This window comes from Cajanus cajan, chromosome 3, assembly GCF_000230855.2.
Source record: "Cajanus cajan strain Asha chromosome 3, NIPB_CcT2T_4, whole genome shotgun sequence".
In the NCBI taxonomy this organism is placed as follows: Eukaryota; Viridiplantae; Streptophyta; class Magnoliopsida; order Fabales; family Fabaceae; genus Cajanus; species Cajanus cajan.
In genome coordinates, this window is record NC_138519.1 from 27,478,501 (window position 1) to 27,495,949 (window position 17,449).

The following is a 17,449-nucleotide window of genomic DNA, read 5'->3' on the forward strand; positions in this document are numbered from 1 at the left end:
TGTTAGTCAAATAGCCTCGTATAACTTAAGACGGGATGAATTAAGTTTTTTAAATTTTTCTCTTATAAAACTTTTTCGAATTACTTTTTACAAATTTAATTCCTTAGATAAATTTATATATAAAGAATGAATGATGATACAAACTACTTAATCACAATTAATAACAAATACCTTCAAATCATTTTCAAAATGATCTTCAAGTGTGATAATATTTGGAATGACAATAGAGTCAACTTAATTTTATTCTAAAAAAAAAAAAAGAATAAGTCATATTTAAGATGAAACATATCAATACGCAATAATTATATATAAAATGGAGAAAGACAATACAAAACTTACATATATTATGAAACATATTCACATTAGAATGTTTGATTCTTCATCTTTTAACATTTGATGTTCTTCTTCGTGATCATATCCATACCATTATTTCATATGCAAATGATATTAAAAATATTAACATGGAACATTGTGAGATGGGAAATGGGTAGGAGGCTATGAGATGTAACTTTATTAAATATAGAAAAAATTATGAGAGTCAAAGGAAAATTGAGAGTGGGAGGTTATGAGATGAAAGTTTATGGAATAGAAAATATGAAAAGAGTATCCAATTGTATCTTACATATTAAAATTAACCAAAAACAATAAAACATTATTGGGTCAGAATATGATATTTTTTTTTATATGATCAATTAGAGGGATATATGATAATAGACATTCAAATAGTGAATATATAGTAATTGAGGTAAGGGAGTGAATAGGCATTCAAAGTTATTATTGTAGGAAAATTAATATTTAGTGTCGTACTGCATGATAGTTTCTAACAAAAACTGATATTTACTAAACCTTTTGGTTCCTAAAAAATCTGTCTAGATGTAATTTTGTTTTTTAATATGACAATTTAAGCAAGAAAGTAGATTGACGACCTACACTACTTTATATATATATATATATATATATATATATATATATATATATAAAGAATATTGTTTTCGTATTGTAATATTTGCTACGGAAAAAAATATTTCTTTGCGTTATCTTTTATATTCCTTTCCTTTATTCATATCTTTTATATTCTTACTAAATATTCTGTCTTCCACTTCGTCACCTTTAATTTATGCTAACTCCTGTGCCATTTTTTTTTCTTGGTATATATCCTTCCTTTTTCTTTCAAATCAGACAAAAGATAAGAGAGGATTATCTCTATAAAAATGGGCAAGTTCTTAGCCTCTTTACGTGAACGTGAAGTCATCCGTAAGTGAAATTGAAGGAAGATGAAAGGCCAAACTTTCTGTTAGTCGTTAACTTCTAGATATTACTTAAAATTTTGCTCCTTCTTAATCTTGACCTTTTATTTTTTACAATTGCTTTGCTATCATCAAAATCTTGTACATATATTCTTCCACACTTCCCATCAATCAAACACCTCAAAACACGATGTTATCCCATTTTTGCGATCACTGTGACTTTTTGGAAACAGAGGATAACGATTACCCATCACGGCAAAGGTCCACGAATCCTAGTCCTCTTCAGAACTCCAACATCTCTAGTTATGAAGGACAAGTGAATCATTTGATTCAGACTATGAAACCGCATAGAAATGGGCCACAATCCTGGGACAACATCGTTAGCTACGAACAGCAAGTGAATCATTTGATTCACACTATGAAACCGCAAAGGTATGCGTCACAATCCTGGGATAACATTAACTACGAACAACAAGTGAATCATTTGATTCAGACTATGAAACCGTCGAGGAATGCGCCACAATTCTGGGACAACATTGTTAGCTACAGACAACGAGTGGATAATGCAATTCAGACTATGAAACCGGAGAGGGATGTGCCACCATCGTGGAACAACATTGTTAGCTATGAACAACGAGTGGATAATGCAATTCAGAGTAAGAAACTTCATTGTGAATTTTGTAAATTTAACCGTTAGATTAAAATTTTATATCTCTTAGATTATATATACAAAATTTTATATTTGTGACACCCTCTACCCTAACATAAATACACAGTAATTATAAACAATTTTTTTTTCTTTTTGAGTGAATAAAATCTTTCATAGATAAAACAATTGTCTCAAAAGGTAGAAGATTCACATTCATAACTCATCAAAACATAGGAAGTCATCATGTAAGTATCAAAATTCAAGAAATCAAAGAAAATATAGATTAATTCCAGCAAAAGTGACAATGCCTTCTAGTTAGGAATTAATTTATACATTTCAAGTCATGTAATAAAAATACAATGTCAAAGATGTACATTTTGGTCTTTTCTCAAGAGCGTTCAAAATTACAAAAGAAGAGAAAAGTAAGGCTTTTAAAATAATAACAGATTAACTTAAGCTAGCTAAGCCCCGATGTCACATCCTATCAGAGCATGCCCAACTGAAGCCTTAAGCCTCATCACCAACATCCTCGTGATGATGATCGCCTGCAACATAATTTAAACATATACAAAAACAACAAGGGAGTGAGAAACATCTCACTCAGTTTCAAGTGCAGAAATAAAGACTAGATAGCACCCACACACACACACAACAAATATAAGTCACTTATAAACAATACACATACATCATCAATATCACATATATATTCATTTATCAAGCAATGATGTCATGAACTTGACTTATAAATACATGCATGTGGCGCCATAAGGAAGTTTCACATATCATCACTGGTGATCCTAAGGCACACCTAGTTACAACTGTTGGTGACCCTAAGGTACACCTTGTTAGCATCAACTGTCGGTGACCCTAAGGTACACCTTATTAGCATCAACTGTCGGTGACCCTAAGGTACACCTTATTAGCATCAATTATCGGTTACTCTAAGGTACACCTTATTAGCATCAATTGTCGGTGACTCTAAGGTACACCTTATTAGCATCAAATGTCGGTGACTCTAAGGTACACCTTGTTAGCAAGTTATATCGCTGGTATGCGGCCTCAGCGGCACACCTGGAATAATATATGCATATGATGCATGTCATACAGTCATTATTTCATTGACTCAACATTTAACTTATTTCATTTAGTACTTCATGTCATCATTTTTCATGTTCTCATAGTCATAGCTTGTCTCAATAGTTCATTCTTAGGTCTCATGTCCTTTTGTCCATATTTCACAAGGTCATGTCATCAATACTCTTCATAAGGATCGCACAGGAATTCACAGAGATCTAGAGAGCATTCTTGGTCATATTAAAACTCATTTATTATTAACATTAATGTCATATTCATTTATTACTTTCAACAAAGAACAAAGTAGAATAAATAGAAAATTAGACAGAACAACGGCACCTTCAATAAAGAACAAAGTAGATCAAACAGAACAACGGCACCTTCAACAAAGTAGAGTAAATAGAAAATCAAATAGAACAATGGCAAGGGATTGGGGGCCAATCCGACAAACAACTATCCAACAATTATCCCCACACCCCTGAGCGAGGTTCTCACTCCCCCCCCTTACCTGGATAAGCGGAGTTGAAACTTGAGCAGAGCCTCCTCTTCTGGATTCCCTTTTTCTTTCCCTCTCTTTCTTTCTTTCTCTCTTTCTTTCTTTCTTTCTCTCTCTCTCTCTCTCTCTCTCTCTCTTTCTCTCTCTAAAATTTTCACTTCTTACTGAATATAAAATTTTTCACCCCTGGCCCCTATTTATAGGCAACCTGGCGCAACCAGAACGGCCTGTACTGGTTTCGGAACGGCCCGTTCCAGATCCTTCAAACGTGGGCAAATTTTTCAACTGGAACGGCCCATTCCAAAATCGGAACGGCCCGTTCCCAAAAAGCAGAACGGCCCGTTCTGAAACCAGAACGGCCCGTTCTGAAACCAGAACGGCCCGTTCTGAAACCAAAACGGCTCGTTCTGAAACCAGAACGGCCCGTTCTGAAACCAGAACGGCCCGTTCTCAATCTCAGCAGAACGGCCCGTTCTGCTTCTAGAACGGCCCGTTCTCCAAACCAGAATGGCCCGTTCCAGGCCCGTTCTGGGTCTTTGAAAAGCAGCACATTCTTTCTTTTTGAACGGCCCGTTTCGCATTTGGAACGGTCCGTTCCGACACCCAGAAATACCCTTATAACTTTGTTAAAATTATGAAAATGCCATCCATAATTACGAAAATGCCATCAATAATATAAAAAAAAAAAAACTGGGTGTTACAATATTAATTCAAGATGATTTGATACTTCATTTTTATAAAACAAAATTAACATAATATATTCATTTCAAAATATACTAAAATATGAACATTTTGATTACCTTCAAGTTGTTGTTCAATTTTAACAAAATTTGATATACACGTATAAAGTGATTGAACTTTCAATTTAACAGTTGGATTTACAAAATTCACAATTAATATAAAGTTATTGAACAGTGTAATATTTAGTAAAAGTTACACCAGTATAATTATAACCTCTCATATATATATATATATATATATATATATATATATATATATATATATATATATATATATATATATATATAGTTATTGAATTAGTAAAAATTACAAAATAATATAAATATTACATTCAAGTTTTAATACTACGAATTCAACTAATCAGGTTATTAGAACTATTAAATTATTTAATAGGATGTATACAAATAACATAAATACTACATTCAAGGTTTAATACTTACAACAATTATAAATGGATAATTACATGCAAAAATTCTTTGCATTTTACATTTAACACTTTGCAACAACTATTAACATTTTATATTTAACACTTTCCAAACCTCATCCAAAGGCGAAGAAAATCAAGCCCATAATCGCTAATTTAAAAAATTGTAAAGTTAATTAAATATTAAAACTCTGTTACTATATTAAAATTTTCCAATAATGAGCTTTGACAATTTTACTTCCCATTTCTTATTTATTTAAATTATTTACTGATTTACAAATTAAAGAAAAAATCAGAGGGCCCCCTCTCCCCACCCATGGTCACTGATTTACAAATTAAAGAAGAAGAAAAAAAAAGTCAGAGGGGCCGAGAGGCTTCCCCAACCCCAGCTCAGCTACATGTAGTTCCACCCCTGATGACAATGTAACCAGCTTTTTACCTTATCAAGGTATTTAAATTATATTTACTAGTGGAGTCGAGGCACTTCGTGTCTCTATATATATTTTATTCTAGAATTTAAAATAATTTATTTATAAAATTTTAAATTGGTTGTTTTTTTGTGTTATGTATATATATTGATTTATTTATTTATTATAGAAATTATTAACATAATTTCCTGGTAAAAAATGATTAAAATTGAGAAAATATTTAATTTATTATTTTTAAGTTTAATTTTAATTTGTTTAAATGAGTAAACATAATTTAGATTAAAAAAATGACAAAATTTAATAATTTATTGTAGAATTTTTAATAATATATTTTGTAAAAAAACTAAAAAGAAATCCAATTTTCAAGTAATAAATAAAAAATAACTGTAATATAGTTTTAAAATTTTTTGAATAAATTTATTTGATTACTAGCGGGGTCGAGGCACTTCGTGCCTCTATATGTATTTTATTTTAGAATTTAAAATAATTTATTTATAAAATTTTATATTGGTTATTTTTTGTGTTATATATATATATATTGGTTATTTATCTAAAATCTAAAATCTAAAATTTAAATTTTAAATTTTAAATTTTAAATGTTAAAATTTAAAATTTAAAATTTAAAATATAAAATTAGGCATATATTAAATTTGAATTTTTAATAAAATATAGTTATATATTTAAAATTTTAAATCTATTAAGATAGTAAGTTTAAATATGATTTTTTTTTTATAATTTTAAAGGGAAAAAATGAGTTCAGAAAATAGAGATATTTTAAATTTAAATTTTTAATAACTTGAATAAAATTAAATTCTTTGTAAAAATAATACGCCAAAAAAATCATTGTAAAAAAAAACTAAACTTGAGAAATACATTGAGTTTATTAATTACGTAAACGTATGTAATTAATTTAATTATAAAAATTTTATTGTTATTATTTAATGGCACATATTATGATTGTTAAATAAAATTAAAGGAAAGTTTTTAAATTTAACGTGAATCATGAAGATATTCTCAATGGTGACTTTTATTTAAAATTCTTCTTATATGCGAAATAAATAATAGAAAATATCAATGGAATAAAAAGCAGAAAAAAAAATGGAAGAATTACTTTAGTAGAAGTATAGGGAACGACAAAGTGTTGGATCTTAATTTTATTGCAAAATGTTGATACTCCAAATGCAAACAAAGCATTAAAAACAACCTAAAAACCAAAGTCAAAACTAAATTATTGTCATTTATTAAAAAAAGGCATTTTAATAGATTGATTTATTCTTATTAAATAATAGCATCCTCATTTAAGGAAACTATCTGAGACCATTATTTGATACCTATTTCAATGGTTAAGTTATTCAGAGTGAAAGCAATGCCATTTGTACTGAAAGTACAACCACCCTTAGTTCTTCGCAATGCAATATCATAAAGTTTTCAAAGGGCAAATACCTATAAGTTATTCTAAACTTTATCCAATTAAGGGAAGTCAATTTGACGGTTGAAATGAAACAATTTGTGAGAAAAAATGCAATGTGAATATTCCAGACCCAAATATTCATTCAAAAACTCCAAATTACTCCAAATTGCATCTGAACTATGAGAAAACCTCAAGATGGAGCAATTTTTTAGAGTGAACAAAACAACGAAATCTAATATACATAAGCGCAAATGCACAAAAATAAAAGAAAACAAAATTACTACAAATCGCATCTGAACCTTTATAAGTCGCACTATTAACTATGTACGGTTTATGTTTTTAGAGGAAACATTCAAAATGAAAGGAAAACAAAATGAAATGAAACCAAGAATGAAGGGGATGTATATAATGAAAAGTATAATAGAGGAAGTAAGAGAGGATATACCATAATGGAGGATAGATTATGCACCGATGTGTAGTTGGCTTAACAAAAAGAGAGGAAGCAAGAAAGACGAAATTGTGAGAGTGAGAATAATAAGTGCAGTTACTTAAAAAGGTTATTTGGTGAGGAATAAAAGATTTTAAAAATATAGAGATGATAATGACTTGTATTAAGATGGTGGTTATTAAGGGTAAAAAGGTCATACTAAAAGTGGAGACCAAATGGTGGTTATGAATATTTGTATCCCTTTTATATAATGTTATAGATAAGTTTTAAAATTAATTTTAGTAATTTTAAAACTATTAAAAAATAAATGAAATACTAAATTCAAAATTAGGCATAATTTAAATTTTATTTTTTAATAAGTTCAGAAAAATTAAATTCATTGTAAAAATAATGAAAAAAATAAAATCATTGTAAAAAAGGACTAAACTTACATAACTTAGTTTAAAAAATGTCTAAATTTAATAATTTATTGTAGATTTTAAAGAAAATTTGTTGAAAAGAACTCAAAACAAATCAAATTTTCAATTTATAAATAAAAATAACTTTGATTTAGTTTCAAAATGTTGATTAAACTTATTTGATTATAAATTTTAAAATGAATTTTTAAAATTTAAAAATATTGATAATAAAATAAAATTTAAAATTTAAAATTTAAAATTTAAAATTTGATTTATGTGAGACCCCTATTTTTCTTTTCCTTCTTCCGCACTCTCTTCTCACTCAGTTTCCCTATCACTCCTTTACTCACTCATTCCTTACTCTTACTTCTCCTTTCTCTCATTGAGCTTGTGGTTTTTGGTGGCTGAAGGCGCTGATTGAAGGATTAAAATTTTTTGTCGAAACCGTGCGGAGCTTCTTTCATCTTCTTCTCCAATCCCTCTTCTCCTCCGTTCTTCGTCTTCCACTTCCCGGAGCTTGGAATCTTCACCCGAGGTAAGGCAAGTTAGTTTTCTTGTTGTGGTTTGGTTGAAATGAGTTTGAGAACTCAAGTAGATGATTTTGATTTTCGAATCTTTGGTTGTTTAGGTGTGGCATTAAAGCTTTGGGGGACTTTGGGGTTTTTGGGAAATTCTTGGTTTCCTATGATTTTGTGGATGCATGTATAAAAAGATGTTGTTTTTGAACTCTTAGATGGAAATGTGATACTTTGGCTGGATTGCATGTACTGGATAGTGACTTTTGAAGATGTTTGGGAAAATTTTCGAACTTGGTAAGCTTGCAGATGATTTTTGCGTTGAGGGCTGTTCATCGCGCTGAGCGCGTGGCCACCAGGGGACCTCATTTAGCCAAGCTCGTTGAGCGCCTTGATGAGTGCGCTGGGCGCGCTTGAAAATGTGGGTCTCGGGTTGGCCCTCGCTGGGCGCGACTTGGACCGCGCTAAGCGCGATACCCCTTGGAACTTGTTGTTGGGCTCTAGAGGTTGCGCTGAGCGCGACCCTTGTCGCGCTGGGCGTGAGACTCCTTGGGAGTCTCTGCCTCGTGGGCGTTGGACGCAATTCCAATTGCGTTGGGCGCGAGACCAAGGGGTGGTCTCTGCCTACCCCGCGCTGAGCGCTGGGTTAGGTACGCCGGGCGCAGGAGACTCCCTGGAGTCCCTGCCTGGCCTGCGCTGGGCACAATGGGTATTGCGTCAAGCGCGGGAGAGCCTTGTGCTCTCTGGCTGAGTCCCGCTGAGCACGAGCATGCTTGCGCTGGGCGCGTTGGCCCCCTAGGGCTCTCTGGTTGTATTGCGCTGGGCGCAACTTCGAGGGCACCGGGCGCGAAGATGAGATATTACTTGTATTGTATTATGTTGTTCTATGTTGAGTTGAGTTGAAGTGGTTGATAATATGTGATGACTAGTAGATGATGTTGCAAGTTGATGTTGAACTGTATAGTTGTGTTGTGTTGCAAGTTGATGTTGAGTTGTATAGTCGTGTTGTGTTGCAAGCTGATGTTGAGTTGTATAGTTGTGTTGTGTTGTAAGTTGATATGTTGTGTTGAAAAAGTTGAGTTGTATTGAATGTTGAGTTGTTGTAGGCCTAAAGGGCTGAGTTGTTGTAAGCCTAAAGGGCTCAGTTGTTGTAGGCCTAAAGGGCTGAGTTGTTGTAGGCTTAAAGGGTTGAGTTGTTGTAGGCCTAAAGGGCTGAGTTGTTGTAGGCCTGAAGGGCTGAGTTGTTGTAGGCCTAAAGGGCTGAGTTGTTGTAGGCCTAAAGAGCTGAGTTGTTGTAGGCCTAAAGGGACTGAGTTGTTGTAGGCCTAAAGAGCTGAGTTGTTGTAGGCCTAAAGGGCTGAGTTGTTGTAGGAGATCTCCGAGGTGATATGCGTGATGACGCATTTATACCTAATTGCTGGTTGGTTGTATAAATTGATGGAAGTAGAATGTTGTTGTGTTGACGGTTGAAGTTGTTCTAATTACTTAAAAGTTTGCTATATGTTGTTCTTTTTATACTAACTTACCCTTTTCTGTTTCCTTGTGGTTGAACTGCTATGATCGTATTATATACGGGAGTAGAACAGGAATAGGTATATGGCTCGCGGTGAGTCGGCAGCTGGCAGGAGGAGCTGGCTACGTTTTATTGCTGTTTTGTTGTAGTAGCTACTAGGTGTAGCGTTTGGCGATGTATATTGTTTGAATTGTTGTTTTGACACTCTAACTCGAGACGGAGAAGGACCTTGTGTATATTTATATTCTAGAACCTATACTTATATACCTGTTCTGTCTGCCTAGTGTTTCCAGTGTTCAATGGGTTGTGTAGGACCTGTCGGGTCGTTTCACTTTAGTGGTATCAAAGCAGTTCGAGTCTAGTGGACACTCTTTGGGGGTGGTTCCTTTAGGCTTTTGTTGTGTTGAACTCTGAGTTGTGATGTCTTGATGTGTTGTTTGCTATGTTGATTGTTGTGATGTTTTGTTGTATTGTTGAATTGTTGTTTGGTTTAGATATTGTTGCTAAAGGTGTTGTTGCTTTTGTAGACAATGTCTAGAGCCAATGAACAGATAGCCCGGGCCATGGAGATGATGGCCATGGCTATGCAACAGCAAAATGCCTATTTTGCTAGGATGGAGGCGGAGAGAGCTGCAGCTGGTGCAACAAGGCCCACTGGGTCATAGGAGAGCCGGGACCTGGCTGAGTTCTGGAAGTGCCATCCTCCTCAGTTCAAGGGAGAGGCAGATCCAGAGGTGGCTGGCAACTGGATTTGTGAGCTTGAGAAGATCTTCACTGTACTGGGATGTTCTCAAGAGAGGAGGCTAGCTTATGCGGTGTACATGCTTGTTGGAGAAGTCGAGCATTGGTGGAGGGGTACCCATCATATGTTGACTGCCAGGGGGGTGGTTGTGGACTGGGAGTGTTTCAGAAGGATGTTTTTGGAGAAGTACTTTCCTGAGAGTGTGAGGCATGCCAAGGAAGCTGAATTCATGCGCTTACACCAAGGAGGTATGACCGTTCCTGAATATGCGATGAAATTCGAGCACCTCGCTCGTTTTTATTCGCAAGGTATCGCCGAGGCTTGGAAGTATCAGAAGTTTGCTGAGGGATTGAAATATGATCTGAAGAAGGTGGTGGTACCTATGACCATCACCGAATTTCCAGCCTTGGTGGAGAAGGCGAAGGTGGTTGAGCGGTTGGAAGGTGGTAATCGCAGGGTGAAGACTGCTGAGGGGCCATCCAGGTCCAAGAAAGGAGGGAGCCAGAGGAAGCCATATGATAGGCCCCAACCACATCAAGGGGGTCCTGTCATCAGGCAACCTTTTGGTGCTGCTGGTGGTGGAAGACAGGGTGGAGGAGCTGCCCTTAGATGTTACAGGTGTGGTGGGTCCCATATGATCAGGGATTGTCCCCACACAGAGAATCGATGTTTCAGGTGCCAGCAGATGGGCCATGTATCTTTCAACTGCCCCACCAGAAATAGACCGGAGAGGAATACTCGGAGGAGTGATGCTCAGAAAGGAGATGCTCAGAGGGGTGACAGACCCACTGCTGCTGGTAGGGTCTTTGCTTTGACAGGTGTTGAGGCTTCAACTTCTTCTGACCTTGTGAAGGGGAAGGGTAGAGATGCTGGTAAGGATGTGGTGTTTTTGTTTGATTCTGGAACTTCTCACTCCTTTATCTCTTATGCTTGTGTTGCCATGTTGGGTGTCCCTGTATGTGATCTGGGGTTGAGACTGTTAGTGTCGACGCCCGCATCTGCTTCAGTAGTTGCTTCTGAGTTGTGTGTTGGTTGCTCTATTGAAGTGAATGGGAAGAGGTATAAGGTAAACTTGATTTGTTTGCCTTTAGTTGATATTGACATAATCTTAGGGATGGATTGGTTATCTGCCAATCGTATCCTTATAGATTGTGTCAATAAGCGGTTGATCTTTCCTCAGGAGGAGGATGAGTTGTTGATTTCAGCTAGCCAAGCTGAATCATGGATGAGGGATGGAGCAGTGTGTTGTCTTCTACTTGCTGCCATGAGTGTGGAGACTGAAAGAGTTATTGCAGAGATTGATGTAGTACGGGATTTTGTTGAGGTGTTCCCGGATGAAGTGCCTGGGTTGCCTCCTAATAGGAGATGGAGTTTAGCATTGACTTGGTTCCAGGAGCGGGGCCAGTGTCGGTGGCTCCCTATAGGATGGCTCCTGCAGAGTTGGTTGAGTTGAAAGGTCAGTTGGAAGACCTATTGGAGAAACAGTTGGTGCGGCCGAGCGTTTCGTCGTGGGGTGCTCCTATGTTGTTGGTGAAGAAGAAGGATGGAGGTAGTCGACTTTGTGTGGATTACCGGCAGTTGAACAAGTTGACCATCAAGAAAAAATATCCACTCCCTCGAATAGATGACTTGATGGATCAACTGAGGGGAGCATCGGTGTTTTCAAAGATTGATTTGAGGTCGAGCTATCACCAGATTAGGGTGAAGGAGGGTGACATACCGAAGACTGCTTTCAGGACTAGGTATGGTCACTATGAATATGTTGTGATGCCGTTTGGTGTGACCAACGCCCCTGCTGTGTTCATGGATTACATGAACAGGATCTTTCGGTCGTTCTTGGATAAATTCGTTGTGGTGTTCATCGATGATATTTTGATTTATTCAAGGACCCCAGAAGAGCATGGAGAACATCTGAGGATGGTACTGGAAATTTTGAAGGCGAAGCAGTTGTATGCCAAGCTTTCTAAATGTGAGTTTTGGTTGGATGAATTGAAGTTCTTGGGCCACGTAATTTCAGCTGAGGGGATTACTGTTGATCCGGCAAAGGTGGAGTCGGTGTTGCAATGGGAGCGCCCGAGGACTGTCACTGATATACGGATTTTCGTGGGTCTCGCGAGTTACTATCGGTGGTTCATAGAAGGATTCTCCAAGATAGTAGCGCCTCTAACCCAGTTGACGAGGAAGGAGCAGCCGTTCATTTGGACCGATGCTTGTGAGCGGAGTTTTGAGGAGTTGAAGAGGAGGTTGACTACTTCTCCTGTGTTGGTGTTGCCGGATTCTGGTGAACCCTTTGAGGTGTATTGTGATGCCTCTCTCCAGGGTCTTGGGTGTGTGCTGATGCAACACAGGAAAGTGGTGGCATATGCTTCAAGGCAACTGAAGAACCATGAGAGGAATTATCCCACTCATGATTTGGAGTTGGCAGCCGTTGTTTTTGCCTTGAAGATATGGCGACACTATCTGTATGGTGCTCAGTTCAGCGTCTTTAATGATCACAAGAGTTTAAAGTACCTGTTTGATCAGAAGGAGTTGAACATGAGGCAGAGACGATGGATGGAGTTTCTGAAGGACTATGATTTCTAGTTGAAGTATCATCCTGGCAAGGCCAATGTTGTGGCGGACGCGCTAAGCAGGAAATCCATTCACATGTTTGGGATGATGGTGAAGGAGCTAGAGTTGGTGGAGAAGTTCAGGGATTTAAATCTCTGTGTGGAGTTAGCTCAGGATCACATTAGTTGTGGGGCAATTACCATAACTAATGAGTTCTTGAGGCAGGTTGGACTCAAGCAGTTGCAGGATGTCGAGTTGGTGAAACTTCTGGGTTTGCTGGGTACCGAGAAGGCAGTTGGCTTTGAGTTGGGAGAAGATGGAATCTTGAGGTTCAAGGGCAGGATTTGCCTACCTCAAGATGCTAAGCTGAAGAGAGCTGTGTTGGAGGAAGGCCACAAGAGTAGACTTAGCATACATCCAGGCATGACTAAGATGTACCAGGACCTCAAGAGGACTTTCTGGTGGTCTGGTATGAAGAGGGAGATAACTGAGTATGTGGCGGCCTGTCTGACCTGTCAGAAGGCAAAGGTTGAGCATCAGAAGCCGAGTGGGTTGATGCAGCAGATGGAGATTCTAGAATGGAAGTGGGATAGCATTACTATGGATTTCATTGTGGGGTTGCCTAGGTCAGCTAGGAATAGTGATGCTATCTGGGTGATTGTTGATCGGTTGACCAAGGGTGCACATTTCTTGCCTGTCAACATCAAGTGGTCCTTGGAGAAGCTGACGCAGTTATATGTGAGGGAAATAGTACGGTTGCACGGGGTGCCTTCCAGTATTATTTCAGACAGAGATCCGAGGTTCACTTCCAGATTTTGACAGAGTCTACACCAAGCCTTAGACACGAGGTTGAAGCTGAGTTCTGCTTATCATCTTCAGACGGATGGTCAGTCAAAGAAGACAATCCAGTCCTTGGAAAATTTGTTGAGGGCTTGTGTGTTGGACCACTTGGGTAGCTAGGAGGAGGTCCTACCGTTGGTGGAATTTACGTACAATAATAGCTTTCATGCTAGTATTGGGATGGCGCCGTTTGAAGCCTTGTATGGCAGGAGATGTAGGACTCCTTTGTGCTGGTATCAAGATGGTGAGTCAGTGGTTGTGGGACCGGAGTTAATCCTATAAACTACTGAGAAGGTGAAGATCATTAAGGAGAGGATGAAGATTGCTCAGAGTGGGCAGAAGTCGTATGCTGACAAGAGGAGGAAGCCTTTGGGGTTTGCCGAAGGGGAACATGTGTTTCTGAAGGTGACTCCGACTACGGGTGTGGGTAGAGCACTGAAAGCGAAGAAGTTGACACCGAGGTTTGTGGGTCCCCATCAGATTATACAGCGTGTGGGTCCGGTTGCTTATCGGTTGGCTTTTCCACCATCTTTTTCAAACCTACACGATGTGTTTCATGTTTCCCAGCTGAGGAAGTACGTTCATGACCCGAGTCATATAGTGGAGTTGGATGATGTGCCGGTGAAGGAGAATCTGACCTTTGAGAAGTTACCAGTAGCTGTGATTGACCATAAGCTGAAGGAGTTGAGGGGCAAGTCCATTGCTCTGGTGAAGGTGTTGTGGGATGCAGCTACGGGTGAGGCTACTTGGGAGGTGGAGCAACAGTGCAGGGAGCAGTATCCGTTTCTCTTCCCAAGTAAGTCGGTTTTCGGGGACGAAAACTCTTGTTGTTGGGGAGGTTGTGAGACCCCTATTTTTCTTTTCCTTCTTCTGCACTCTCTTCTCACTCAGTTTCCCTATCACTCCTTTACTCACTCATTCCATACTCTTACTTCTCCTTTCTCGCATTGAGCTTGTGGTTTTTGGTGGCTAAAGGTGCTGATTAAAGGATTAAAATTTTTTATTAAAACCGTGCGGAGCTTCTTTCATATTCTTCTCCAATCCCTCTTCTCCTCCGTTCTTCGTCTTCCACTTCCCGGAGCTCGGAATCTTCACCCGAGGTAAGGGAAGTTAGTTTTCTTGTTGTGGTTTGGTTGAAATGAGTCTGAGAACTCAGGTAGCTGATTTTGATTTTCGAATCTTTGGTTGTTTGGGTGTGGCATTAAAGCTTTGGGCGACTTTGGGGGTTTTTGGGAAATTCTTGGTTTCCTATGATTTTGTGGATGCATGTATAAAAAGATGTTGTTTTTGAACTCTTAGATGGAAATGTGATACTTTGGCTGGATTGCATGTACTGGATAGTGACTTTTGCAGGTGTTTGGGAAAAATTTCGAACTTGGTAAGGTTGCAGATGAGCTTTGCGCTGAGCGCTGTTCATCGCGCTGAGCGCGTGGCCACCAAGGGACCTCATTTAGCCAAGCTCGCTGAGCGCCTTGATGAGTGCGCTGGGCGCGCTTGAAAATGTGGGTCTCGGGTTGGCCCTCGCTGGGCGCGACTTGGACCGCGCTAAGCGCGATACCCATTGTAACTTGCTGTTGGGCTCTAGAGGCTGCGCTGAGCGTGACCCTTGTCGCACTGGGCGTGAGACTCCTTGGGAGTCTCTGCCTCGTGGGCGCTGGGCACAATTCCAATTGCGTTGGGCGCGAGACCAAGGGGTGGTCTCTGCCTACCCCGCGCTGAGCGCTGGGTTAAGTACACCGGGCGCGGGAGACTCCCTGGAGTCCCTGCCTGGCCTGCGCTGGGCGCAATGGGTATTGCGCCAAGCGCGGGAGAGCCTTGTGCTCTCTGGCTGAGTCCCGCTGAGCACGAGCATGCTTGCGCTGGGCGCGTTGGCCCCCTAGGGCTCTCTGGTTGTATTGCGTTGCGCGCAACTTCGAGGGCGCGGAGATGAGATATTACTTGTATTGTATTATGTTGTTCTATGTTGAGTTGAGTTGAAGTGGTTGATAATATGTGATGACTAGTAGATGATGTTGCAAGTTGATGTTGAACTGTATAGTTGTGTTGTGTTGCAAGTTGATGTTGAGTTGTATAGTCGTGTTGTGTTGCAAGCTGATGTTGAGTTGTATAGTTGTGTTGTGTTGTAAGTTGATATGTTGAGTTGAAAAAGTTGAGTTGTGTTGAATGTTGAGTTGTTGTATGCCTAAAGGGCTGAGTTGTTGTAGGCCTAAAGGGCTGAGTTGTTGTAGGCCTAAAGGGCTGAGTTGTTGTAGGCCTAAAGGGCTAAGTTGTTGTAGCTCTAAAGGGCTGAGTTGTTGTAGGCCTAAAGAGCTGAGTTGTTGTAGGCCTAAAGGGGCTGAGTTGTTGTAGGCCTAAAGAGCTGAGTTGTTGTAGGCCTAAAGGGCTGAGTTGTTGTAGGAGATCTCCGAGTTAATATGCGTGACGACGCATTTATACCTAATTGCTGGTTGGTTGTATAAATTGATGGAAGTAGAATGTTGTTGTGTTGACGGTTGAAGTTGTTCTAATTACATAAAAGTTTGCTATACGTTGTTCTTTTTATACTAACTTACCCTTTTCTGTTTCCTTGTGGTTGGACTGCTATGATCGTATTATATACGGGAGCAGAACAGAAATAGGTATATGGCTCGCGATGAGTCGGCAGCTGGCAGGAGGAGCTGGCTATGTTTTATTGCTGTTTTGTTGTAGTAGCTACTAGGTGTAGTGTTTGGCGATGTATATTGTTTGAATTGTTGTTTTGTCACTCTAACTCGAGACGGAGAAGGACCTTGTGTATATTTATATTCTAGAACCTATACTTATATACCTGTTCTTTCTGCCTAGTGTTTCCGGTGTTCAATGGGTTGTGTAGGACCTGTCGGGTCGTTACAATTTAAAATTTAAAATTTAAAATTTAAAATTTAAAATTTAAAATTTAAAATTTAAAATTTAAAATTTAAAATTTAAAATTTAAAATTTAAAATTTAAAATTTAAAATTTAAAATTTAAAATTTAAAATTTAAAATTTAAAATTCAAAATTCAAAATTCAAAATTCAAAATTCAAAATTTAAAATTTAAATTTTAAATTTTAAATTTTAAAATTTTAAATTTAAAATATAAAATCTAAAATCTAAAATTTAAAATTTAAAATTTAAAATTTAAAATTAAAATTTAAAATTTAAAATTTAAAATCTAAAGTTTAAAATTTTCAATTTTAAATTTAAAGTTTAAAGTTTAAAATTTAAAATTTAAAATCTAAAATCTAAAATCTAAAATCTAAAATTTAAAATTTAAATTTTAAATGTTAAAATTTAAAATTTGTAATGTAGAATTTAAAATTTAAAATTTAAAATTTAAAATTTAAAATTTAAAATTTAAAATTTAAAATTTAAAATTTAAAATTTAAAATTTAAAATTTAAAATTTAAAATTTAAAATTTAAAATTTAAAATTTAAAATTTAAAATTTAAAATATAAAACTAGGCATATATTAAATTTGAATTTTTAATAAAATATAGTTATATATTTAAATTTTTAAATCTGTTAAAATAGTAAGTTTAAATATAGTTTTTTTTATAATTTTAAAGGGAAAAAAATGAATTCAGAAAATAGAGATATTTTAAATTTAAATTTTTAATAACTTGAGTAAAATTAAATTCTTTGTAAAAGTAATACACCAAAAAAAATCATTGAAAAAAAAGACTAAACTTGAGAAATACATTGAGTTTATTAATTACGTAAACGTATGTAATTAATTTAGTTATAAAAATTTTATTGTTATTATTTAATGACACATATTATGGTTGTTAAATAAAATTAAAGAAAAGTTTTGAATTTTATCGTAAATCATGAAGATATTTTCAATGGTGACTTTTATTTAAAATCCTTCTTATATGCGAAATAAATAATAGAAAATATCAATGAAATAAAAAGCAGAAAAAAAATGGAAGAATTACTTTAGTAGAAGTATAGGGAACTACAAAGTGTTGGATCT

General features: G+C 36.8%; 1 long non-coding RNA gene across 1 annotated transcript; it reads left to right on the forward strand.

The window, feature by feature from the left end:
- The first annotated feature begins 1,195 nt into the window (after positions 1-1,195).
- Positions 1,196-16,327, forward strand: LOC145955704 (uncharacterized). The gene is made up of 3 exons (XR_014432364.1): positions 1,196-1,903; positions 7,727-7,851; positions 16,084-16,327. It is a non-coding gene; the product is annotated as an uncharacterized LOC145955704 (long non-coding RNA).
- Positions 16,328-17,449: the final 1,122 nt, after the last annotated feature.